This window comes from Loxodonta africana, chromosome 4 (assembly GCF_030014295.1).
Source record: "Loxodonta africana isolate mLoxAfr1 chromosome 4, mLoxAfr1.hap2, whole genome shotgun sequence".
Taxonomy (NCBI): Eukaryota; Metazoa; Chordata; class Mammalia; order Proboscidea; family Elephantidae; genus Loxodonta; species Loxodonta africana.
In genome coordinates, this window is record NC_087345.1 from 130,367,096 (window position 1) to 130,390,428 (window position 23,333).

Consider the following 23,333-nt stretch of genomic DNA (forward strand, 5'->3'; position numbering starts at 1 on the left):
CTTAGAAGTCCCCTCAAACCATGTTCCCCAGACACCCGCCCCGCTCCGCTGACCTTTGAAGCATTCATTTTATCCCGGAAACTTCTTTGCTTTTGGTCCAGTCCAATTGAGCTGATCTTCCATGTATTGAGTGTTGTCTCTCCCTTCACCCAAAGCAGTTCTTATCTACTGATTGATCAATAAAAAACCCTCTCCCTCCCTCCCTCCCCCCTTCGTAACCAGAAAAGTATGTGTTCTTCTCAGTTTTTACTATTTCTCAAGATCTTATAATAGTGGTCTTATACAATATTTGTCCTTTTGCCTCTGACTCATTTCGCTCAGCATAATGCCTTCCAGGTTCCTCCATGTTATGAAATGTTTCACAGATTCGTCACTGTTCTTTATCGATGCATAGTATTCCATTGTGTGAATATACCACAATTTATTTACCCATTCATCCGTTGATGGACACCTTGGTTGCTTCCAGCTTTTTGCTATTGTAAACAGTGCTGCAATAAACATGGGTGTGCATATATCTGTTTGTGTGAAGGCTCTTGTATCTCTAGGGTATATTCCGAGGAGTTACCACTTCTTATTATTTACTTATTGTGTGTGTGTGTGTGTGTGTGTTTTAAGTGAAAGCTTACAATGCAAGTCAGTTTCTCATATAAAATCATATGCACACATTGTCATGACACCCTAGTGGCTCACCCTGCAACGTGACAGCACACACCTTCTCTCCACCCTGTATTCCCTGTGTCCATTCAACCAGTTCCTGCCTTCTCATTCCCCGTTTCCATTCAAAAAGTTCCTGCCTTCTCATCTCACCTCCAGACGGGGGCTGCCCACATAGTCTCATGTGTCTACTTCAGCTAAGAAGCATACTCCTCACCAGTATCAATTTAATCAGTCTAATCTTTATCTGAACAGTTGGCATCAGGAATGCTTTTAGTTTTGGGCAAAAAGAGAGTCCGGGGACCATGACCTTTGGGATCCCTCCAGTCTTAGCCATACCATTAAGTCTAGCCTTTTTACTAGAATATCTCACTTTTCTCCTGCTCCATCATGGATTCCCTTTGTGTTCTCTGTCAGGGCGGTCATTGGTGGTAGCCAAGCACCATCTAGTTCCTCAGGTCCCAGGCTGATGGAGTCTCTGGTTTATGTGGCCCTTTCTGCCTCTTAGGCTCATTTTTTCCTTGTGTCTTTGGTGTTCTTCATTCTCCTTTGCTCCAAGTGGGTTGAGACAAATTAGTGTATCTTAGATGGCCACTTGGAAGTTTTTAAGACCCCAGACACCACTCACCAAAGTGGGATGCAGAACGTTTTCTTAATTACACTTTGTTATGCCAATTGACCTAGATGTCCCCTGAAACCATGGTCCCCAGATGCCCGCCGCTGCTACTCTGTCCCTCAAGGTGTTTGATTGTATTCAGTAAACTTCTTAGGTTTTGGTTTAGTCCAGTTGTGCTGACTTCTCCTGTGTTGTGTACTGTCCTTCCCTTCACCTAAAATAATTCTTACCTACTGTTTTTTTTACTGTCTAGTTAGTGAGTACCCATCTCCCTCACTCCCCACCCTCATAACCATCAAAGAATGTTTTCTTCTGTGTTTAAACCTTTTCTTGAGTTCTTATAATAGTGATCTTATACAATACATGTCCTTTTGTGACTAATTTCACTCAGCATAATGCCTTCCAGATTCCTCCGTGTTGTAAGAAGTTTCATGGATTCATCATTGTTCTTTATTGCTGGATAGTAATCTATTGTGTGAATATACCATGATTTGTTTATACATTCATCCATTGACAGGCACCTTAGTTGTTTCCATCTTTTTGCTATTGTAAACAGTGCTGCAATGTACATGGGTGTGCATATATCTATTTGTGTAAGGGCTCTTATTTCTCTAGGATATATTCCAAGGAGTTGGATTGCTGGATCACATGGTATTTCTAAAGCTCCAAATAAATTTCCAATGTGGCTGTACCATTTTGTATTCCCACCAGCAATGTAGAAGTATTCCAGTCTCTCCACAACCTCTCCAACATTTATTACTTCATGTTTTTAGGATTAATGCCAGCCTTTTTTGTTAGAGGGAGATTCTAACTCATTGTAGTTTTGATTTGCATTTCTTTAATGGCTAATCATCCTGAGCATTTCCTCATGTGCCTGTTAGCTGCCTGAATGTCTTTTTGGTGAAGTGCCTGTTTATATCCTTTGCCCATTTTTTAATTGGGTTATTTGTCTTTTTGTTGTTAAGGTTTTGCACTATCTTGTAGATTTTAGAGATTAGACCCTGATCAGATTTGTCATAGGCAAAATTTTTTTCCCACTTTATAGGCTGTCTTTTTACTCTTTTTTTGAGGTCTTCAGATGAGCCATAAGTGTTTGATTTTTAGGAGCTTCTCATCTCCTAGTTTCTCTTCTGGTGTTTTTCATTGTTAGTAATGTTTTGTATTCTTTTTATGCCATGTATTAGGACTTCTAGCATTGTTCCTATTTTTTCTTCCATGATCTTTATCGTTTTAGATTTTATAATTAGGTCTTTGATCCATTTTGAGTTAGTTTTTGTGCATGGTGTGAGGTATGGGTATCGTTTCATTTTTTTACAGATGGATATCCAGTTATGCCAGCACCATTTGTTAAAAAGACTGTCTTTTCCCCAATTAATGGACTTTGGGCCTTTGTCACATATCAGCTGCTCATAAGTGGATGAATTTATGCCTGAATTCTCAATTCTTTTCCATTGGTCTATGTATCTGTTGTTGTACCAGTACCAGGCTATTTTGACTACTGTGGCGGTAAAATAGGTTCTAAAATCAGGTAGTATGAGGCCTCCCACTTTGTTCTTTTCAGTGATGATTTACTTCTCTGAGGTCTCTTCCATTTCCATATGAAGTTGGTAATTTGTTTCTCCATCTCATTAAAAAATGCCCTTGGAATTGGATCAGAATTGCATCATATCTATAGATTGCTCTGGGTAGAACAGACATTTTTACAATGTTGAGTCTTCCTATCCATGAGCAAGGCAGGTTTTTCCACTTACGTAGGTATCTTTTGTTTTCCTGAAGCAGTGTCTTCTAGCTTTCTTTGTATAGGTCTTTTACTTGTCTGGTTAGACTTATCCCCAAGTATTTTATCTTCTTGGGGATTGTTGTAAATAGCATTGATTTGGTGATTTCCTCTTCAACGTTCTCTTTGCTGGTGTAGAGGAATCCAACTGATTTTTGTATGTTTCTCTTGTATCCTGATATTTTGCTGAACTCTTCTATTAGTTCCAGTACTTTTCTTGTGGATTCTTTAGGGTTTTCTGTGTATAAGATCATATCATCTGCAAATAGAGACACGTTTACTTCCTTCCTTGACAACCTAGATGCCCTTTATTTCTTTATCTAACCTGACTGCTCTGGCTAAGACCTCCAACTCAATGTTGAATAAGAGTGGTGATAAAGGGCATCCTTGTCTCGTTCTGGATCTCAAGGGAAACGCTTTCAGAATCTCTTCATTTAGGATGATGTTGGCTGTTGACTTTGCAGAAATGCCCTTTATCATGTTGAGGAATTTTCCTTCTATTCCTATTTTGCTGAGAGTTTTTATCATGAATGGGTGTTGAACTTTGTCAAATGCCTTTTCTGCCGGCATGTGGTTCTTGTGTTTTGTTTTATGTATGTAATGGATTACATTGATTGTTTTTTCTAATGTTAAACTATCCCTGCATACCTGGTATGAATCCCACTTGTTCATGGTGAATTATTTTTTTTGACGTGTTTTGAATTCTATTGGCTGGAATTTTGTCGAGGATTTTTGCATCTAAGTTCATGAGGGATATTTGTCTGTAACTTTCTTTTTTTGTGGTGTCTTTACCTGGTTTTGGTATCAGGACTATGCTCGTTTCATAGAACGAGGAGTTTGGGAGTATTCCACCATTTTCTATGCTTTGAAATACCTTTAGTAGTATTAACTCTTTTCTGAAAGTTTGGTAGAACTCTCCTTTGAAGCCCTCAGGCTCAGGGCTTTCTTTTGTTGGGAGTGTTTTAATTACCTTCTCAATCTCTCCTTTTGTTTTATGTCTATTTAGTTGTTCTATCTCTGTTTGTGTTAATTTAGGAGGTAGTGTGTTTCTGAAATTTGTCCATTTCCTCTAGGTTTTCAAATTTGTTAGAGTACAATTTTTCATAGTATTCAGTTATGATTCTTTTAATGTCTGTTGGATTTGTTGTGATATTGCATGTCTTATTTCTTATCCAGGTTATTTGCTTCCTCTCCTGTTTTTCTTTTGTCACTGTGGCCAGTGCTTCACTGATTCTGTTGATGTCTTCAAAGAACCAGTTTTGGTCTTGTTAACTCTATCAGTTGTCTTTCTGTTCTCTATTTCATTTAATTCTGCTCTGATTTTTATTATCTGCTTTCTTCTTGTGCCCAGGGCTTCTTTCGCGGCTTTCTATTTGTTGGAGTTGTAGAGATACTCCTTTAATTTTGGCCCTTTTCTTCTTTTTGGATGTGTGCATTTGTTGCTAAAATTTGACCTCTAAGCACTGCTTTTGCTATGCCACAGAGGCTCTGGTGGAAAGTGTTTTCATTCTCATTTGATTCTATGAATTTCTTTATTCCATCCTTAATTTCTTCTATAACCCAATAGTTTTTGAGCAAGCTGTAGTTCTATTTACATATGTTTGATTTTTTTTTTCCTTGCTTTTTCTGTTATTGATTTCTACTTTTATGGCTTTATGGCCAGAAAAGATGCTTCATAATATTTCAACGTTTTGGGTTCTGTTAAGGCTTGCTCTGTGACCTAATATGTGATCTATTCTGGAGAATGTTCCACGTGTGCTGGAAGAGAACACATAAGTGGCTGCTGCTGAGTAGAGTGTTCTGTATATATCTATGAGGTCAAGATAGTTGATTGTGGCATTTAGATTTTCCGTGTCTCTATTGAGCTTCTTTCTGGATGTCCTGTCTTTCACTGAAAGTGGTGTGCTGAAGTTTCCTACTATAATTGTGGAGCTATCTATCTCTCTTTTCAGTGCTGTTACAGTTTTTATTTTTTTAATAATTTTTTTTGTGCTTTAAGTGAAAGTTTACAAATCAAGTCAGTCTGTCACATGTAAGCTTATATATACCTTACTACATACTCCCATTTACTCTCCCCCTAATGAGTCAGCCCGCTCCCTTCTTCCAGTCTCTCCTTTCGTGACCCTTTTGCCAGTTTCTAACTCTCTCTACTCTCCCATCTCCCCTCCAGACAGGAGATGCCAATACAGTCTCAAGTGTCCACCTACTACAAGTAGCTCACTCTTCATCAGCATCTCTCTCCAGCCCGTTGTCCAGTCCCTTCCATGTCTGATGAGTAGTCTTCGGGAATGGTTCCTGTCCTGGGCCAACAGAAGGTTTGGGGACCATGACTGCAGGGATTCTTCTAGTCTCAGTCAGACCATTAAGCCTTGTCTTTTTACGAGAACTTGGTGTCTGCATCCCACTGTTCTCCTACTCCCTCAGGAGTTCTCTGTTGCATTCCTTAACAGGGCAGTCATCAGTTGTGGCCAGGCACCATCTAGTTCCTCTGGTCTCAGGATGATGTACTTCTCTAGTTCACGTGGCCCTTTCTGTCTTGGGCTCATAGTGATTGTGTGACTTTGGTGTTCTTCAATTTCCTTTGATCCAGACAGGTTGAGACCAATTGATGCACCTTAGATGGCCGCTTGTTAGCATTTAAGACCCCAGATGCCACACTTCTAAGTGGGATGCAGAATGTTATCATAATAGAGTTTATTATGCCAATTGACTTAGAAGTCCCCTTAAGCCATGGTCCCCAAACCCCTGCCCTTGCCCGGCTGACCTTCAAAACATTCAGTTTATCCCGGAAACTTCTTTGCTTTTGGTCCAGTCCAATTGAGCTGACCTTCCCTATATTGAATATCGCCCTTCCCTTCACCTAAAGTAGTTCTTGTCTACTAAGTAATCAGTAAATAACCCTCTCCCACGCTCCCTCCCCCCTCTCGTAACCACAAAAGAATGTGTTCTTCTCAGTTTATACTATTTCTCAAGAACTTATAATAGTGGTCTTATACAGTATTTGTCCTTTTGCATCTGACTAATTTCACTCAGCATAATGCCTTCCAGGTTCCTCCATGTTATGAAATGTTTCACTGATTCATCACTGTTCTTTATCGATGCGTAGTATTCCATCGTGTGAATGTACCATAATTTATTTAACCATTCATCCATTGATGGACACCTTGGTTGCTTCCAGCTTTTTGCTATTGTAAACAGTGCTGCAATAAACATGGGTGTGCATATATCTGTTCTTGTGAAGGCTCTTATTTCTCTAGGGTATATTCCAAGGAGTGGGATTTCTGGGTTGTATGGTAGTTCTATTTCGACCTTTTTAAGAAAATGCCAGATAGATTTCCAAAGTGGTTGTACCATTTTACATTCCCACCAGCAGTGTATAAGAGTTCCAATCTCTCCGCAGCCTCTCCAACATTTATTATTTCGTGTTTTTTGGATTAAAGTCAGCCTTGTTGGAGTGAAATGGAATCTCATCGTACTTTTAATTTGCATTTCTCTAACGGCTAATGATCGAGAGCATTTTCTCAAATGTCTGTTAGCTGCCTGAATATCTTCTTTAGTGAAGTGCGTGTTCATATCCTTTGCCCACTTTTTGATTGGGTTGTTTGTCTTTTTGTGGTTGAGTTTTAACAAAATCATATAGATTTTAGAGATCAGGTGCTGGTCGGAGATGTCATAGCTGAAAATTTTTTCCCAATCTGTAGGTGGTCTTTTTACTCTTTTGGTGAAGTCTTTAGATGAGCGTAGGTGTTTGATTTTTAGGAGCTCCCAGTTATCTAGTTTCTGTTCGTCATTTTTAGTAATGTTTTGTATTCTGCTTATGCCTTGTATTAGGGCTCCTAACATTGTCCTTATTTTTTCTTCCATGATCTTTATAGTTTTAGTCTTTATGTTTGGGTCTTTGATCTACTTGGAGTTAGTTTTTATGCATGGTGGAAGGTATGGGTCCTGTTTCTTTTTTTTTGCAAATGGATATCCAGTTATGCCAGCACCATTTGTTAAAAAGACTATCTTCTCCCCAGTTAACTGACACTGGGCCTTTGTCAAATATCAGCTGCTCATATGTGGATGGATTTATATCCGGGTTCTCAATTCTGTTCCATTGGTCTATGTGCCTGTTGTTGTACCAGTACCAGGCTGTTTTGACTACTGTGGCTGTGCAATATGTTCTAAAATCAGGTAGAGTGAGGCCTCCCACTTTCTTCTTCTTTTTTAGTAATGCTTTACTTTGCGGGACTTCTTTCCCTTCCATATGAAGTTGGTGATTTGTTTCTCCATCACATTAAAAAATGTCTTTGGAATTTGGATCGGAAGTGCATTGTATGTATTGATGGCTTTTGGTAGAATAGACATTTTTACTATGTTAAGTCTTCCTATCCATGAGCAAGGTATGTTTTTCCACTTATGTAGGTCCTTTTTAGTTTCTTGTAGTAGTACTTTGTAGTTTTCTTTGTATAGGCCTTTTACATCTTTGGTAAGATTTATTCCTAAGTATTTTATCTTCTTGGGGGCTACTGTGAATGGTATTGATTTGGTGATTTCCCCTTGGATGTTCTTTTTGTTGATGTAGAGGAATCCAAGTGGTTTTTGTATGTTTATCTTGTAACCTGAATCTCTGCCAAACTCTTCTATTAGTTTCAGTAGTTTTCTGGAGGATTCCTTAGGGTTTTCTGTGTATAAGATCATGTCATCTGCAAATAAAGATAATTTTAACTCTTCCTTGCCAATCCGAATGTCCTTTATTTCTTTGTCTAGCCTAATTGCTCTGGCTAGGACCTCTAGCACAATGTTGAATAAGAGCAGTGATAAAGGGCTTCCTTGTCTGGTTCCTGTTCTCAACGGAAATGCTTTCAGGCTCTCTCCATTTAGAATGATGTTGGCTGTTGGCTTTGTATAGATGCCCTTTATTATGTTGAGGAATTTTCCTTCAATTCCTATTTTGCTGAGAGTTTTTATCACGAATGGGTGTTGGACTTTGTCAAACGCCTTTTCTGCATCAATTGATAAGATCGTGTGGTTTTTGTCTTTTGTTTTATTTGTATGGTGGATTACATTAACGGTTTTTCTAATATTAAACCGACCTTGTACCTGGTATAAATCCCACTTGATCGTGGTGGATTATTTTTTTGATATGTTGTTGAATTCTATTGGCTAGAATTTTGTTGAGGATTTTTGCATCTATGTTCATGAGGGATATAGGTCTGTAATTTTCTTTTTTTGTGGTGTCTTTACCTGGTTTTGGTGTCAGGTATATGCTGGCTTCATAGAATGAGTTAGGTAGTATTCCATCATTTTCTATGGTTTGAAATGCCTTTACTAGTAGTGGTGTTAACTCTTCTCTGAAAGTTTGGTAGAACTCTGCAGTGAAGCCGTCTGGGCCCGGGATTTTTTTTGTTGGGAGTTTTTTGATTACCTTTTCAATCTCTTTTTTTGTTATGGGTCTATTTAGTTGTTCTACTTCTGATTGTGTTAGTTTAGGTAGGTAGTGTTTTTCCAGGAATTCATCCATTTCTTCTAGGTTTGCAAATTTGTTAGAGTACAATTTTTCGTAATAATCTGATATGATTCTTTTAATTTCAGTTGAGTCTGTTGTGATATGGCCCATCTCGTCTCTTATTTGGGTTATTTGTTTCCTATATTTCTTTAGTCACTCTGGCCAATGGTTTATCAATTTTGTTAATTTTTTCAAAGAACCAGCTTTTAACTTTGTTAATTCTTTCAATTGTTTTTCTGTTCTCTATTTCATTTAGTTCAGCTCTAATTTTTATTATTTGTTTTCTTCTGGTGCCTGATGGATTCTTTTGTTATTTGCTTTCTATTTGTTCAAGTTGTAGAGACAGTTCTCTGATTTTGGCTCATTCTTCTTTTTGTGTGTGTGCATTTATCGATATAAATTGACCTCTGAGGACTGCTTTTACTGTGCCCCAGAGGTTTTGATAGGAAGTGTTTTCATTCTCCTTGCATTCCATGAATTTCTTTATTCCCTCCTTTATGTCTTCTATAACCCAGTGTTTTTTGAGCAGGGTATTGTTCAGTTTCCAAGTATTTGATTTCTTTTTCCTGACTTTTCTGTTATTGATTTCTACTTTAATGGCCTTGTGGTCTGAGAAGATACTTTGTAATATTTCGATGTTTTGGATTCTGCAAAGGTTTGTTTTATGACCTAATATGTGGTCTATTCTAGAGAATCTTCCATGTGCATTAGAAAAAAAGTATATTTTGCAGCTGTTGGGTGGAGTGTTCTGTATAGGTCTATGAAGTCAAGTTGGTTGATTGTAGCAATTAGGTCTTCCGTGTCTCTCTTGAGCTTCTTCCTGGATTCCTGTCCTTCTCCGAAAGTGGTGTGTTGAAGTCTCCTACTATACTTGTGGAGGTGTCTATCTCACTTTTCAGTTCTGTTAAAGTTTGTTTTATGTATCTTGCAGCCCTGTCGTTGAGTGCATAAATATTTAATATGGTTATATCTTCCTGGTCAATTGTCCCTTTAATCATTATGTAGTGTCCTTCTTTATCCTTTGTGGTGGATTTAACTTTGAAGTCTATTTTGTCAGAAATTAATATTGCTACTCCTGCTCTTTTTTGCTTGTTGTTTGCTTGATATATTTTTTTCCATCCTTTGAGTTTTAGTTTGTTTGTGTCTCTAAGTCTAAGGTGTGTCTCTTGTAGGCAGCATATAGACGGATTGTGTTTCTTTATCCAGTCTGAGACTCTCTGTCTCTTTATTGGTACATTTAGTCCGTTTACATTCAGCATAATTAAAGATAAGTATGTGTTTTGTGCTGTCATTTTGATGCTTTTTTGTGGGTTGTTGACAATTTCATTTTTCCACTTACTTTTTTGTGCTGAGATGTTTTTCTTTGTAAATTGTTTGTTCCTCATTTTCATAGTAGTCAAATTTATGTTTGCTGAGTCATTATGTTTTTTTTGGTTTTTATTTTGAGTTATGGAATTGTTATAACTCTTTGTGGTTACCTTAATATTTACCCCTATTTTTCTAAGTAAAAACCTAACTTGTATCGTCCTATATCGCCTTGTTTTCCTCCCCATATGGCAGTTCTCTGCTTCCTGTATTTAGTCCCTCTTTTTGATTATTGTGACCTTTTACATATTGAGTTCAATGATTCCCTGTTTTGAGCATTGTTTTCTTTTTAAAATTAATCTTAATTTGTTTTTGTGATTTCCCTATTTGAGTTGATATCAGGATGTTCTGTTCTGTGACCTTGTATTGTGTTGTTATCTGATGTTATTGAGTTTCTGACCAAACAATTTCCTTTAGTATTTCTTGTAGCTTTGGTTTGGTTTTTGCAAATTTTCTAAGCTTGTATTTATCTGTAAATGTTTTAATTTCACCCTCATACTTGAGAGAGAGTTTGCTGGATAAATGATCCTTGGCTGGCAGTTTTTCTCCTTCAGTGCTCTGTATATGTCATCCCATTGCCTTCTTGACTGCATGGTTTCTGCTGAGTAGTGTGAGCTTATTCTTATTGATTCTCCTTTGTAGGAAACCTTTCTTTTATCCCTGGCTGCTTTTAAAATTTTCTCTTTATGTTTGGTTTTGGCAAGTTTGATGATAATATGTCTTGGTGATTTTTTTTTGGATCAATCTTATATGGGGTTCGATGAGCATCTTGGATAGCTACCCTTTTGTCTTTAATGATGTCAGGGAAGTTTTCTGCCAACAGATCTTCAGCTATTCTCTCTGTATTTTCTGTTATCCCTCCTTGTTGTGGAACACCAAGCACACGCAAGTTATTCTTCTTGATAGAGTCCAACATAATTCTTAGGGTTTCTTCATTTTTTTTTTTATTCTTTTATCTGATTTTTCCTCAGCTATATTGGTGTCAATTGCTTTATCCTCCAGCTGCCCCACTCCTTATTCTAATTCCTCAATTCTGCTCCTCTGACTTCCTATTGAGTTGTCTAATTCTGTAATTTTACTGTTAATCTTTTTGATTTCTGAATGCTCTCTATGGATTCTTATAGCTTATTAATTTTTCCGCTACGTTCTTATATAATCTTTTTGAGTTCTTCAACTGCTTTATCAGTGTGTTCCTTGGCTTTTTCTGTAGATTGCCTTATTTCATTTCTGATGTCACCCCTCATGTCTTGAAGCATTTTGTAAATTAGTTTTTTATATTCTGCATCTGGCAATTCCAGCATTGTATTTGCATTTGGGAAAGATTTTGATTCTTTAATTTGGGGAGTTGTAGAAGGTAAAAAAAAAAAAAAAAAAAATTCTTTTTTTTTTAGAAGCAATCATGGTCTGCTTCTTCATGTGGTTTGATATCGACTGCTGTCTCCGAGCCATCTATAAGATATTGTAATGGTTTATTTTATATTTGCTCATTGAGACTTATATTGTTTTGTTTTCTTTCAGTGTACGTAGATGGGCTACTAGATTGTGCTATCTTGATTGTTTTAGGCTTTGAATCACTTATGTCCTCTTACCAGCTGGTTTGGGCCGTTGCCAGAAATATAAGTCTAAGAGTCCATTCACTATTCTTTAGTAGAATCTGATTTTGGGTCACCAAGCGTGTGGTGTAGACTGTCACCTATTCACGTAGAGGAGTAGTATTGATAGTTGTGTGCACCAGATTCTAGTAGCAGCAGGGGGTCACACTCCAGGGGGGCAGGATGCTGACAGGCTTCCCCCAAGTGCCAGTGAGGTAAGTGTGTCTCTGTTCCTAAACACTTTGGTGGGCAGGCTCTGCAGCTGTACCTTAGGCACCCAATCCATGTACCTCTACAGATTGGTAGATGTCACTATCCTCAGACCTCTATGACAGGAGGTTAGGTGGTTTGGGTGGATCTTCAGCCCTCAGTTCCCCGTTGTGAATCAGTGAGGGCTCTGTTTAATAGGTAGAGATATCAGACCTGGGAAACTTGTCTTTCCAGTAATCTGCTAAAACAGTTACAGTCAGATCTCCATCAGAATTGCCTTTGCATTATAATAGCCACCTTGTTCCCTGTAGGGATGAAAGCCCAAGACTGTGGATCTCAAATGCTTGGCTGGAGCTGGTTCTGTATTTTTAGTCCAATTTTGGGAAGTCAGGGAAGGATTCTTGGTTCCTGGGTTTTTTGTAGCTACTTCTCTCAAGCCAGGAGAATAGATTAGGAAAAGACAAAACAAACAAACAAAGAAAAAAAAAAACACAGAGCACTTCACTCTCTGGCCCAGGAAATTCCAATGTTAATGAAGCTGCCTGGGAAGGGGAGGGGAGGGATCAGGTAGGTAGGAGAGAGTAGCACCCCAGAATATAGACAAAGTTACTTATCTTGCTTGGGATGACTGTTTTATCTGAGATTCCCTAAGGGCGCAGAGCGCGTGGACTGTGTGTGCTGGCTGGGTCAAAATTGCCCCCTAGGGTCAGGCCTGAGTCCTGTGCTTGTGCTGTCTCAGTTCCTCCGCTCCCAGTCCAAAGTCCAGAGCCAAGGTTCCCTGGCTGGGACACCGCAATCCTGGCTCCAAAACCAGTCGCTGCCTCCCGGTGACTTCCCCTCCTGTTAGCCACGTCGCTGCGCTGCCTTCGTGCACTGGCTGGGGTTCCCCTGAGACCACTTCAGGGGGCTAGGGCTGCGTCCTGTGTTTGCACCGTCTCAGGATGCCATGCTTAGCTACCCTGCACCCAGTCCAAAGCCCGGCGCCAGGGTTTTCTGACTGGGACGCTGGCTCCAGGCTCTGAAAGCAGTTGTTGCTTCTCCGTGGTTGTTCGTTCCCTCGTTAGCCCTGTCTGTGTGCAGCCTGCTTGCGCTAGCTGAGTCTCTACAGAGGTTACCCCAGGGGGCTAGGGGTTAGGGCTGTGTCCCATGCCTGCCCCACTTCAGCAAGCCGCAATCATCCCCGCCACTTGGCACCACGGAACCACCGGGGCTCAAGGCTGTGGGGTGGGTAGCGGGTTCCAGAAGCAGTCGCTGGTTCAGGATGCAGCTTTTCACTCACTTGTCACTCAGGTCAACGCTTTAGATCTGTGTTTGATGGTCAGGGTTCGTAGATTGTCATGTATGTGATCGATTCACTTGTTTTTCCGAGTCTTTGTTGCAAGAGGAATCTAAGGTAGCATCTGCCTAGTCAGCCATCTTGGCCCCCCACCCAGTTTTTTTTTTTTTTTTTGACGTATTTTGGAGCCCTGTTGTTGGGTGCATAAATATTTATTATGGTTATATCCTGCTTGTATATTGATCCCTTTAATCATTATATTGTGTCCTTGCTTATTTTTTGTGGTGGATTTTAAATTAAAATCTATTTTGTCAGAGATTAGTATTGCAACTCCTGCTCTTTTTTATTGTTGTTTGCTTGATATGTATTTTTTCCTTTCTTTGAGTTTTAGTTTGTTTATGTCTTTAAGTCTAAGGTGTGTCTCTTTTAGATAGCATATAGACAGATTGTGTTTTTTAATTCATTCTGCCACTTTCTGTCTCTTAATTGGTACATTTAGTCCATTTACATTCAGAGTAATTATAAGTAGGTGTGCTGTCATTCTGTTGTCTTTTTGTGTGTGTGTTGATGACAGATTCTTTTTCCCACTTAATTTTCTGTGCTGAGTAGTTTTTCTTTATATATTGTCTTTTCCTTTTTTTCATTGTTGTTGCTTTTGTAATTGCTGAATTTTTCTTTTTTTTTATTTTGATTTGTAGGATTGTTAGTTTCCTTTGTGGTTACCTTAATATTTACCCCTATTTTTCTAAGTTTAAATCAAAGTTTTATTTATTTATATTTCCTTCACATCCTCTCCATATGATAGATCTATGGCTACATTTTTAAATCCCTCTTTTTTGATTTAATGTTGTCATATTTTACATAATGACATAATGATTGTTTCCCTCTATCAAGCATTTTAGCTTTGATTTATTTTTGTGATTTCCCTATCTGGGTCGATATCTTGTTGTTCTGTCCTGTGTTTTAGTCTTGGGTCATTATCCAATGTTATTGGTTTTCTAACTGGGTGACTCCCTTTAGTATTTCTTGTAATTTTGGTTTGGTTTTCCCAAATTTGTTAAACTTTTGTTTATCTGAAAATGTCCTAATTTTGCCTTCATATTATTTGAGAGATAGTTTTGCTGGATATATAATTCATGTCTGGAAATCTTTCTCCTTCAAGGCTTTAAATATGTCATCCCATTGACTTCTTACCTACATGGTTTCTGCTCAGTGGTCTGAGCTTATTCTTATTGACTCTCCTTTGTAGGTGACTTTTCATTTATTCCTAGCTGCTGTTAAAATCCTCTTTATCTTTGGTTTTGGCAAGTTTGATTATAATATGTCTTGGTGACTTCCTTTTGGGATCTACCTGGTACAGGTTTTGATGAGCTTCTTGGGTAGATATCTTCTTATCTTTCAGAATATCAGGGAAGTTTTCTACCAACAAATATTCAACAATTCTCTCTGTATTTTTTTTATTCCCCCTCCCCCTTGTTTCATTACTCCATTCACTCATAGGTTATTTCTATTGATAGAGTCCCTCATAATTCTTAGGGTTTCTTCATTTTTTTAATTCTTTTATCTAATTTTTCCTCAAATAAGTTGGTGTCGAGTGCTTTATCTTTAATCTCACTAATTCTGACTTCCATTTCCTCAGTTCTGCTCCTGTGACTTTCTATTGTGTTGTCTAATTCTGAAATTTTATTGTTAATCTTCTGAATTTCTGTTTGCTGTCTCTTGGATTTTTGCAGTCTTTTAAATTTCTCATTATTCTCTTCTCTAATCTTCTGAAGTTCCTCTAATTCTATGTCTATGAGTTCCATGGCTTGTTCTGCATTTTGCCTGATCTCCTTCCTGATCTCTTGAAGAGTTCTGTATATTAATCTTTTGTATTCTACCCCTGGTAGTTCCAAGAATTTCTTTTCATCTGGAAAATTTCTTGATTCCTTGTTTTGGGAGCTTGCTGAACGCACCATGGTCTGCTTCTTTATGTGATTTGACATTGACTGTTGTATCTGAGCCATCAATACATTATTGTATTTATTTATTTTGTCTTGCTTACTGTGTCCTAGCTTCCTGTTCTGTTTTGTTTTGATATGCCCAAATAGGTTCCTTGAGTGAGCTAGTTTGATTTTTGGTGCCTTTGAAACTCTAAAGTCCTGTCACCAGGTGGTTAGTGCTGTTACTAGGTATATGAGCCCAGGAATCCTTTTACTTTTCTTGTATGGATTCAGCTCAGGTATCCAGATAGTCTGTCACCAAACGTGTGGTGCAGGCTCTCATCTACAGTCTTAGATGAGCAGGGGTGATTGGTGTAGGCACAGGTATCTGGTTGCAATAGGGGTTCATATGCTGAGTGGGGCAGGGGACTGACAAGTGCCCCTGAGTGTCTGTGAGGAAAGCATGTCCCTGCTCCCTGGAACGCCAAGTGGGTGGGTTCTTAAGCCAGACAATGCTGTTGGCTGTCAGGGCTGGGAGGTATCACTTATCCTTAGATCACTGTCGAGGGTGGCTAGGTGGTGTGGGGGAAGTCATCACTCCTCAGGCCCCTGATGTGGGTAGGTGAGGGCCCTGCTTTATAGGCAGAGGAGTATAAGAGTCATGAATCTGCCCCTCCACCATATAGCTGAAACAGCTAAAGTTCAACTTCAGGTATATACCCTGTTGTACTGTGCTAATGAGGGCCTATGCTGCTGAAATGGACCCAAACAGGTCTATGCAGGGGTGAAAGGCATTCAAAGTCCATGGACTGCTTGTACCTGTGCCTAGGCAAAGAAGCTGTTTATGCCCTGAGTTCCCAACTTAGGGGAGCCGGCAAATTATTTTTCCCCTGTTTGTTAATTTGTTCCTTCTCCAAAGCCAGGAGAATGGCTCAGAGTACACGACAGGTCTTACTTCCATCCCAGGGAAAGCAACTATCACTGAAGCCAGCTCAGGACCTAGTGAAGAGCTGGGAGGGGTCAGTTAAATGGGAGAGAGTTTTTTCCAAAGGGGTTTTTTTTTTTTTTTTTTTTGGTCTGTGTGAAAGATTAGACACAAGTACTTATACCGAGAGTGCTGCTCTTCACTGACCCTGGAGATGTGAGTGACCTCTCCGCTGCTCGGTATCTCCTGATGTGGAAAACTCATCCAGAACACCACTGCTTGTCTCACCACACTCACACTGCTCCAGTGGATCCAGCCTGTGGGGTGCTGGTGCCCTCTGTGTCAGGTCCAGCAACTTCTTGCTGTTTCTGAACCATCTCTTCTTCCCACTGCTGCTCAATCCGTTTCCTCAACTTTGATGTTCAGGGCTCCTAGATTGTCATATATAATCAATTCACTCATTTTTACAGGTCTTTGTCATAAGAGGGACCACTGAAAGTGGCTGAGTGCTCTGCCATCTTAGCCCCTCCTCTTGCCACTTATATCTAATATTGTGCTGAATATTCTAGTTAGGAGATTAGGCAACAAAAAGAATTAAATGCATCCAGACTGGAAAGGATCTGTCTATTTGCAGATGACATGATCTTGAATATAGAACTTCCTAAAGACTCCACCAAAAAAACTGTTAGAATTACTAAAAAAATTCAGTGAGTTTGCAGGATCAAAAATTGATATACAAAAACCAAGGGTATGTCTATACACTAGCAATGAATCAACTGGAAATTAAATTAAGAAATCAATTCCATTTATAATATCATAAAAAATAATAGAATACTTAAAAATTAAATTTAGTGACAGAAATGAAAGATTGCGCTCTGAAATTACAAAACATTATTAAAAGAAATTAAAGACCAAAAAAATGGAAAGACATATTTAGAGATTAGAAGACAATATTGTTAAGATGGCAATTCTCCCCAAATAGATTTACAGACTTAATGCAACTCCTATCAAATAATGGCTAGCTGCGTTTTTGTTTTGTTTGCTTTTTTTTTTTTTTAACAGAAATTGACAAGCTGATCATAAAAGGTATATGAAAATTTAAGGAACTGAGACTAGCCAAAACAATTTTGAAAAGAAAAAGAAGGGCAAAATTGAAGGATTCACACAGCCCATTTTCAAAACTTACTACAAAGCTGCAGTAATCAATGCAGTAATCCATACAGTGTGGTACAGGCATAAAGATAACCAAAGAAATAGAATTGAGAGTCAAGAAAAAAAACTCTTGCTTTTTTAGTTAACTGATTTTTGACAAGGGTGCTTAGTCATCTAGTGCTGCTCCTGGTGCTGCTGTCTTGGTGGTATGAGATCCCCAGGTCTCTCTGCTGGCTTCTCTCTTTTACATCTCCAAAGAGATTGGCTTAAGACACTATCTAATCTTGTAGATCTCATCAATATAACTGCCAATAATTCATCTTATTAACCTCATAGTGATAGAATTTACAACACAAAGGAAAATCTCATCAAATGACAAAATGGTGGACAATCACACAATACTGTGAACCATGGCCTAACCAAGTTGACACATATTTTAGCAGGACACAATTCAATCCATGACAGGTGCCAGGACAATTTAATGGGGAAAGAGTAGTTTTAAATGAGTGGTACTGGGACAACTGAATAGCCATACGAAAAAAGAACTTTAGAACATTTCCTTATACCATACTCAAAAATTAACTCAAAATGGATCATAGATCTAAATGTAACAGCTAAAACTAAAATTTTAGAAGAAAGCTTAGGCAGAAAAGGTCATGATCTAAGGTTAGATAAAGCTTTCTTAGATATGGGACCAAAACCATCAGTGAGAAAAGAAACCTTGCTAAATCAGGCTTCATCAAACTTAAAAACTTCTATGCTTCACCCACTTTGGTGAGAAGTGTCTGGGGCCTTAAATGCTAGGAAGCAGCCATCTAAGATGCGTCAATTGGTCTCAACCCAGCTGGAGCAAAGGAGAATGAAGAACACCAAAGACATATGGTAAAGATAAGCCCAAGAGACAGAAAGGGCCACATAAACTGAGACTACATCAGCCTGAGAGCAGAAGAACTACACAGTGCCCAGCTACCACTGATCACTGCCCTGACAGGGAACACAAGAGAGAATCCCTGATGGAGCAGAAGAACAGTGGGATGCAGATCTCAAAATCTTGTAAACAGACAAGGCTTAATGGTCTGACTGAGATTAGAGGGACCCTGGAGGTCATGGTCCCTGGACCCTTTGTTAGCCCAAGATTGGAACCATTCCTGAAGCCAGCTCTTCAGACAGGGATTGGCCTGGACTATAAGATAGATAATGATACTGGTGAGGAGCGAGCTTCTTGGCTCAAGTAGACACATGAGACTGTGTGGGCAATTCCTGTCTGGAGGCAAGACGAGAAGGAAGAGGGAGACAGGAGCTGGTTGAACGGACATGGGGAATACAGGGTAGAGAGGAGGAATGTGCTGTCTCATTAGGGGGAAAGCAGCTAGGAGTGCATAGCAAGTTGCATATAGCTTTTTGTATCAGACATTGACTTGATTTGTAAAATTTCACTTAAAGTACAACAAATAAACAAACAAATTAATTAAAAAAACTTTTATGCTTCAAATCATATCATCCAGAAAGTGAAAATACAACCCATAGAATGGGAGAAAATACTTGCAAATCATATATCTAAGAAGGTGCTTGTAACAAAAATGTACAAAGAACACTTACAGCTCAATATTAAAGAGACAAATAACCCAATTAAAATAAAGATCTGAATAGACATTTCTCAAAGAAGGAATAATACAGACAGCCAATAAGCACATGAAAAATGCTCAACATCATTAGTCATTACCAAAACCAAACCAAGCCTGTTGCCCTTGAGTCAATTCCGACTCATAGCGAACCTATAGGACAGAGTAGAACAGCCCCATAGAGTTTCCAAGGCATGGCTGGTGGATTTGAACTACTGGAATTTTGTCATCCACCGAGCTCTTAACCACTGTGCCACCAGAGCTCCCCTTAGTCATTAGGGAAAAGCAAATCAAACCCACAACTGGATATAACTCCACTGTCATATCCACTAAAAACGATGATGAAATCCATTGCCATTGAGTCAATTTCAACTCATACCAGGACAGCAATAATAGAAAAGACAGAGAATAAAAAGAGCAGAATTACTCACAATAGCCAAAATGTGGAAACAACCTAAGTATTCATTAACTGATGAATGGATAAACAGTATGTGGAATAGCCTATAATGGAGTATTATTTTACAATAAAAATAAAAGACATACTGAAGCATACTATAACTTGGATGAACCTTGAAAACAGTGTACCAAGCCTCACAAGACCACTTATTGTATGATTCCATTTGTGTCTAATACCTAGAACACGTAAATCTATGGACGCAGAAGGTAGATTAATGATGTCGGTGAAGAATGTTGAATGTACCATGGACTGCCAAAAGAACGAAAAAATCTGTCTTAGAAGTACAACGAGAATGCTCCTTAGAAGCAAGATGGCAAGGCTGTGTCTTACATACTTTGGACATCTTGTCAGGTGGGATCAGTCCCTGGAGAAGGACATCATGCTTGGCAGAGTATAGGGTCGGCAGAAAAGAGGAAGACCCTCAACGAGGTGGATTGACACAGTGGTTGCAACAATGAGCTCAAGCATATGGATTGTAAGGATGACTCAGGACTGGGCAATGTTTCCTTCTGTTGTACATAGGGTCGCTATGAGTCAGAACCGACTCAATGGCACCTAACAACAACAACAACAAAGGATAAGAGGGAAATCCTGGTGGTGTAGTGGTTAAGAACTGAACTGTAGCTGCTAACAAAAAGGTCAGCAGTTTGAAGGTACCGGGAGCTCCTCGGAAACTCTATGGGGCAGTTCTACTGCGTCCTGTAGGGTTGCTACGAGTACCAATCCGCTGGACAGCAACACATGTGGTTTTTGTTTTGTTTTGTTTTGTTTTGTTTTTTTAGGTCGAATGCCCTGGTGGTGAAATGGTTAAGCATTTGGTGAAGGTATTCAGTTGGTGTAGGGAGGACTGTGGGAGCGCCCTGCCCTTTATTCTCCACATAAATTTTTCTGTCTCATAATCACATAGTAATCTGCTCTTCAAGTACTCACACAACCACTAGAGAGCACCAGTATGCAAGTGGAGCTGAAGGTTTGCAGTGAGAGCCCCTGCTGGCATGCAGGAAAAGGCTGAAAGGTGACGTTGTGTCAGAAATTAGCCTGCCAATTTCATTTACTCCTAGTCGGTAACTTGAAACACAAATCATCAGGTGGCATACCTTAACTCAATGACTCTGTGCCTTCTGTTAAGTTACCTAATTATTTTCTTGAGGCATTAAAAAAAAAATCCATCTAGCTGTGTTTGCTTAACATTTATTGAGCGCCAACACTGATAAACGTGCTCAGGCTTCCCACATACTAGTTAGTAATATCTGCCTTCATTCATCAAGTTTGTCATATATCAGGGATATGGAAGTCATCTTTCAAACTATAGTTTTTATTATTATCTTCTTCACCAAAAAAAAGTTAAAATGAAGTGAATTAGTCATTTAGATTTAGAATCTTTCTGGGTTATTGAATACCGTGTGAGATAACTGAATATGCGTCCCAAGTATATGGCTGAAAAGCATAAAGATGCTCGTTAGTAATTCAATGGTGATGGAGTCAATTCCCCACAAGCCAGTAATAAAAGTAGTTTCTTTTTCTAAAGAAACTATATGAAAAATGTATATGCCAAAAATAAACTAATTGCATTGCTCTATAAACACATTTCCTCTTAAACATGTGAAATAGAAATAACTTGTTTGTAGACGTTTAAGTTGGACTACTCTTGATGTCTAAATCTGTTACGTCAAATCCCAAATTACGGGGCAATATTTTTTATTATATTAGCTAAATTATATCAGCAAGTCACATAGCTGGGATGAAAGACGCTAGTTTCACTTTCTTCTGGTTACAAAGGTGACTTTGCTGTTATTAACAGAATCTCCCTATTCGATGCCACTTGGTGTTCGTATAGACACAAACATTTAAGAAAAGCAATTTGTTGCTTCACTGGATTTCAAGGGATATTGGGTCCTACTTTTATGTTTTTTATTAAGGTTTTTATTTTATGTTCTCTTAGATAAATTCAACTAATTGCTTTAGTTTGACATGTATTTTGCATCGGTGTTTTCTTCTGCTAATTAGAGTTGCCAGCTATGAACTTAACTAGACACTCTTTTTCTTAAACCTTGAATGAAATTGTAAACTTCCAGTATCTCAAAAAATACCCTTGCAATTTGTAACTTCTTGTTTCTAAGAAAAGAAATTAAATTGGCTTCCTATAAATTGTGTGGCACTTGTGGTGAAATCAAGAGAAACGTGTACAGGAAACAGATGTGTAGAAGTTACGTCCTTGTTTGGTAGAAAATGAACTCTGAGTCTTTCATTAAAATTAAAAGGTGAGTATTCCCAAAACCTGGCCACTTAAAAAAAAATTCCAACACTTAAAGCAAAATTGCTAAATATGCTCTCTAAAACTGGTTAACATACAGCCCTTTAGCAAGACTTGTTATTAAATCTATCCCTGCTACTACCATGTGTATTTGTATAATTATATAATTTTACGATTACATATTTGCAGGTAAAATGACTTATTTATGAGCCTTAACTGTAAAAACTTAGGAGCGGGACCATGTAAGCAATCTTTTTACTTTTTATGGTTCTTACTTTTCTGACATTCTCTGTGAATCATGGAACAACAGTGCTTTGTGGTGTTAAAATTAGGACAAATAAAGAAATTTTGTCCATCAGTTTAATGTTGTTTTGTTTCTGACCACTAGATGTTCATTGTTTTTAGAATTCAATCACGTTGAGATTAGTATACCTATCGTTCAAACCAATCGATCAATAAAAAAAAAAATGCTTGATATAGATATATAGCTTCTTTTAACATAGTTGTAGCTATGTTAAAAGAAGCTATATATCTATATCAAGCAATTTTGTCTGCCCAACATCTTCCTTTCTATTTTTTTTGGAAAATAACCTGCCGACACAACATAGACCTGGGAGGTTGCAGCCAGAATACACCGTTCCCCTGGCTGAAGCAATTTCTTTAAAAAATGGGCAGGTGACCCAGGTGGGGCCAGCCAACAGCTTCTTTAGGTTAGATATATGGAAAACATAAGATAAAAGTTATGTTTCTTTTGGAAATGCTAAACAAAGAGGATAGAGTTTTTGGCTTATAACAGCAACTTTTTTTGTATATGCAAGAAGAATATTCCAGGCAGAGACAAATAGGGCCCAGAGAGAGAGACAAAGCAGAGCAAGATCCTTAATTACATTGAGCCCTCGGATCCATCCATGGCTGAAGTTAGCTACACCCTGAGACTTTTCAGACCAGACAAAGAACACCCTCCTGAGGTGGCAGTCCTCCCATTTCAATCTGGAGATTGGGTCCTGCTGCACGCCTGGAAAGACAATCCTCTCCAGCCCAAGTGGAAAGGACTCTTCGAGGTGTTTCTCATCACCCTTACAGTAGCCAAATTAAAAGGAGTCAAACCTTGGATTCACCACTCTCAGCTGAAAGTGGCATCTGCCTCAGACCCTAACCCTACAACCACTTTTCAGGACAACTAGAACTCTGAGCCATCACAAGACTTGAAGTATCTGTTTAAGAGACTCTGAGTTTTTAATCTACAGAGTTTGTTAACTGTGTTTTTTTTTTTTTTAATTCTTCTTCCTGTTCATATTTCACCTGTTTAAGATAGGAGGTCTCTTAAGCTAGACCCTGTTTCATGCAAATATGAAGCTGTAGTACCTCAGCTTCATTCTTCTCCTAACTCTGTCCCTCACATGGTCTTGGTATAGTAACACTTTTGTCAAATTAGCACCATCAGTAGCAAGTGCAACTGATGTGACTAAATGTTGGATTTGTCAATACGTCAGAAGCTACTTGCCTTCATGTTCCTAACCAAGATAGGCTTTGACTGGCTCACCTCCTGGTTTCTTAACTATAATTGGTGAAAGCATTTGCTTGCTATTTTTATTTTCTTTATTTGTAACACACACACACAAAAAAATGGTGGAATAGATTAAGCCAGAAAAATTTCAAATTAATGTCTCTCACATAGAGTTTGTCTCTGAAATAAACCTATTATTGTTGTAGTTATTAGGTGCCCTTGAGTCTTTTTCAACTCATAGTGACACAGAACGAAACACTGCCCGTTCCTGTGCCATGCTCACAATTGTTATGCTTGAGCCCATTGTTACAGCCACTGTGTCAATCTATCTCATTGACTGTCTTCCTCTTTTTAATTGACCATGTGCTTTAATGGAAACCCTGGTGGCATAGTGGTTAAGTGCTACGGCTGCTAACCAAAAAAAGTTGACAGTTCAAATCCACTAGGCACTCCTTGGAAACTCTATGGAGGAGTTCTACCCTGACCTATAGGGTCACTATGAGTCAGAATTGA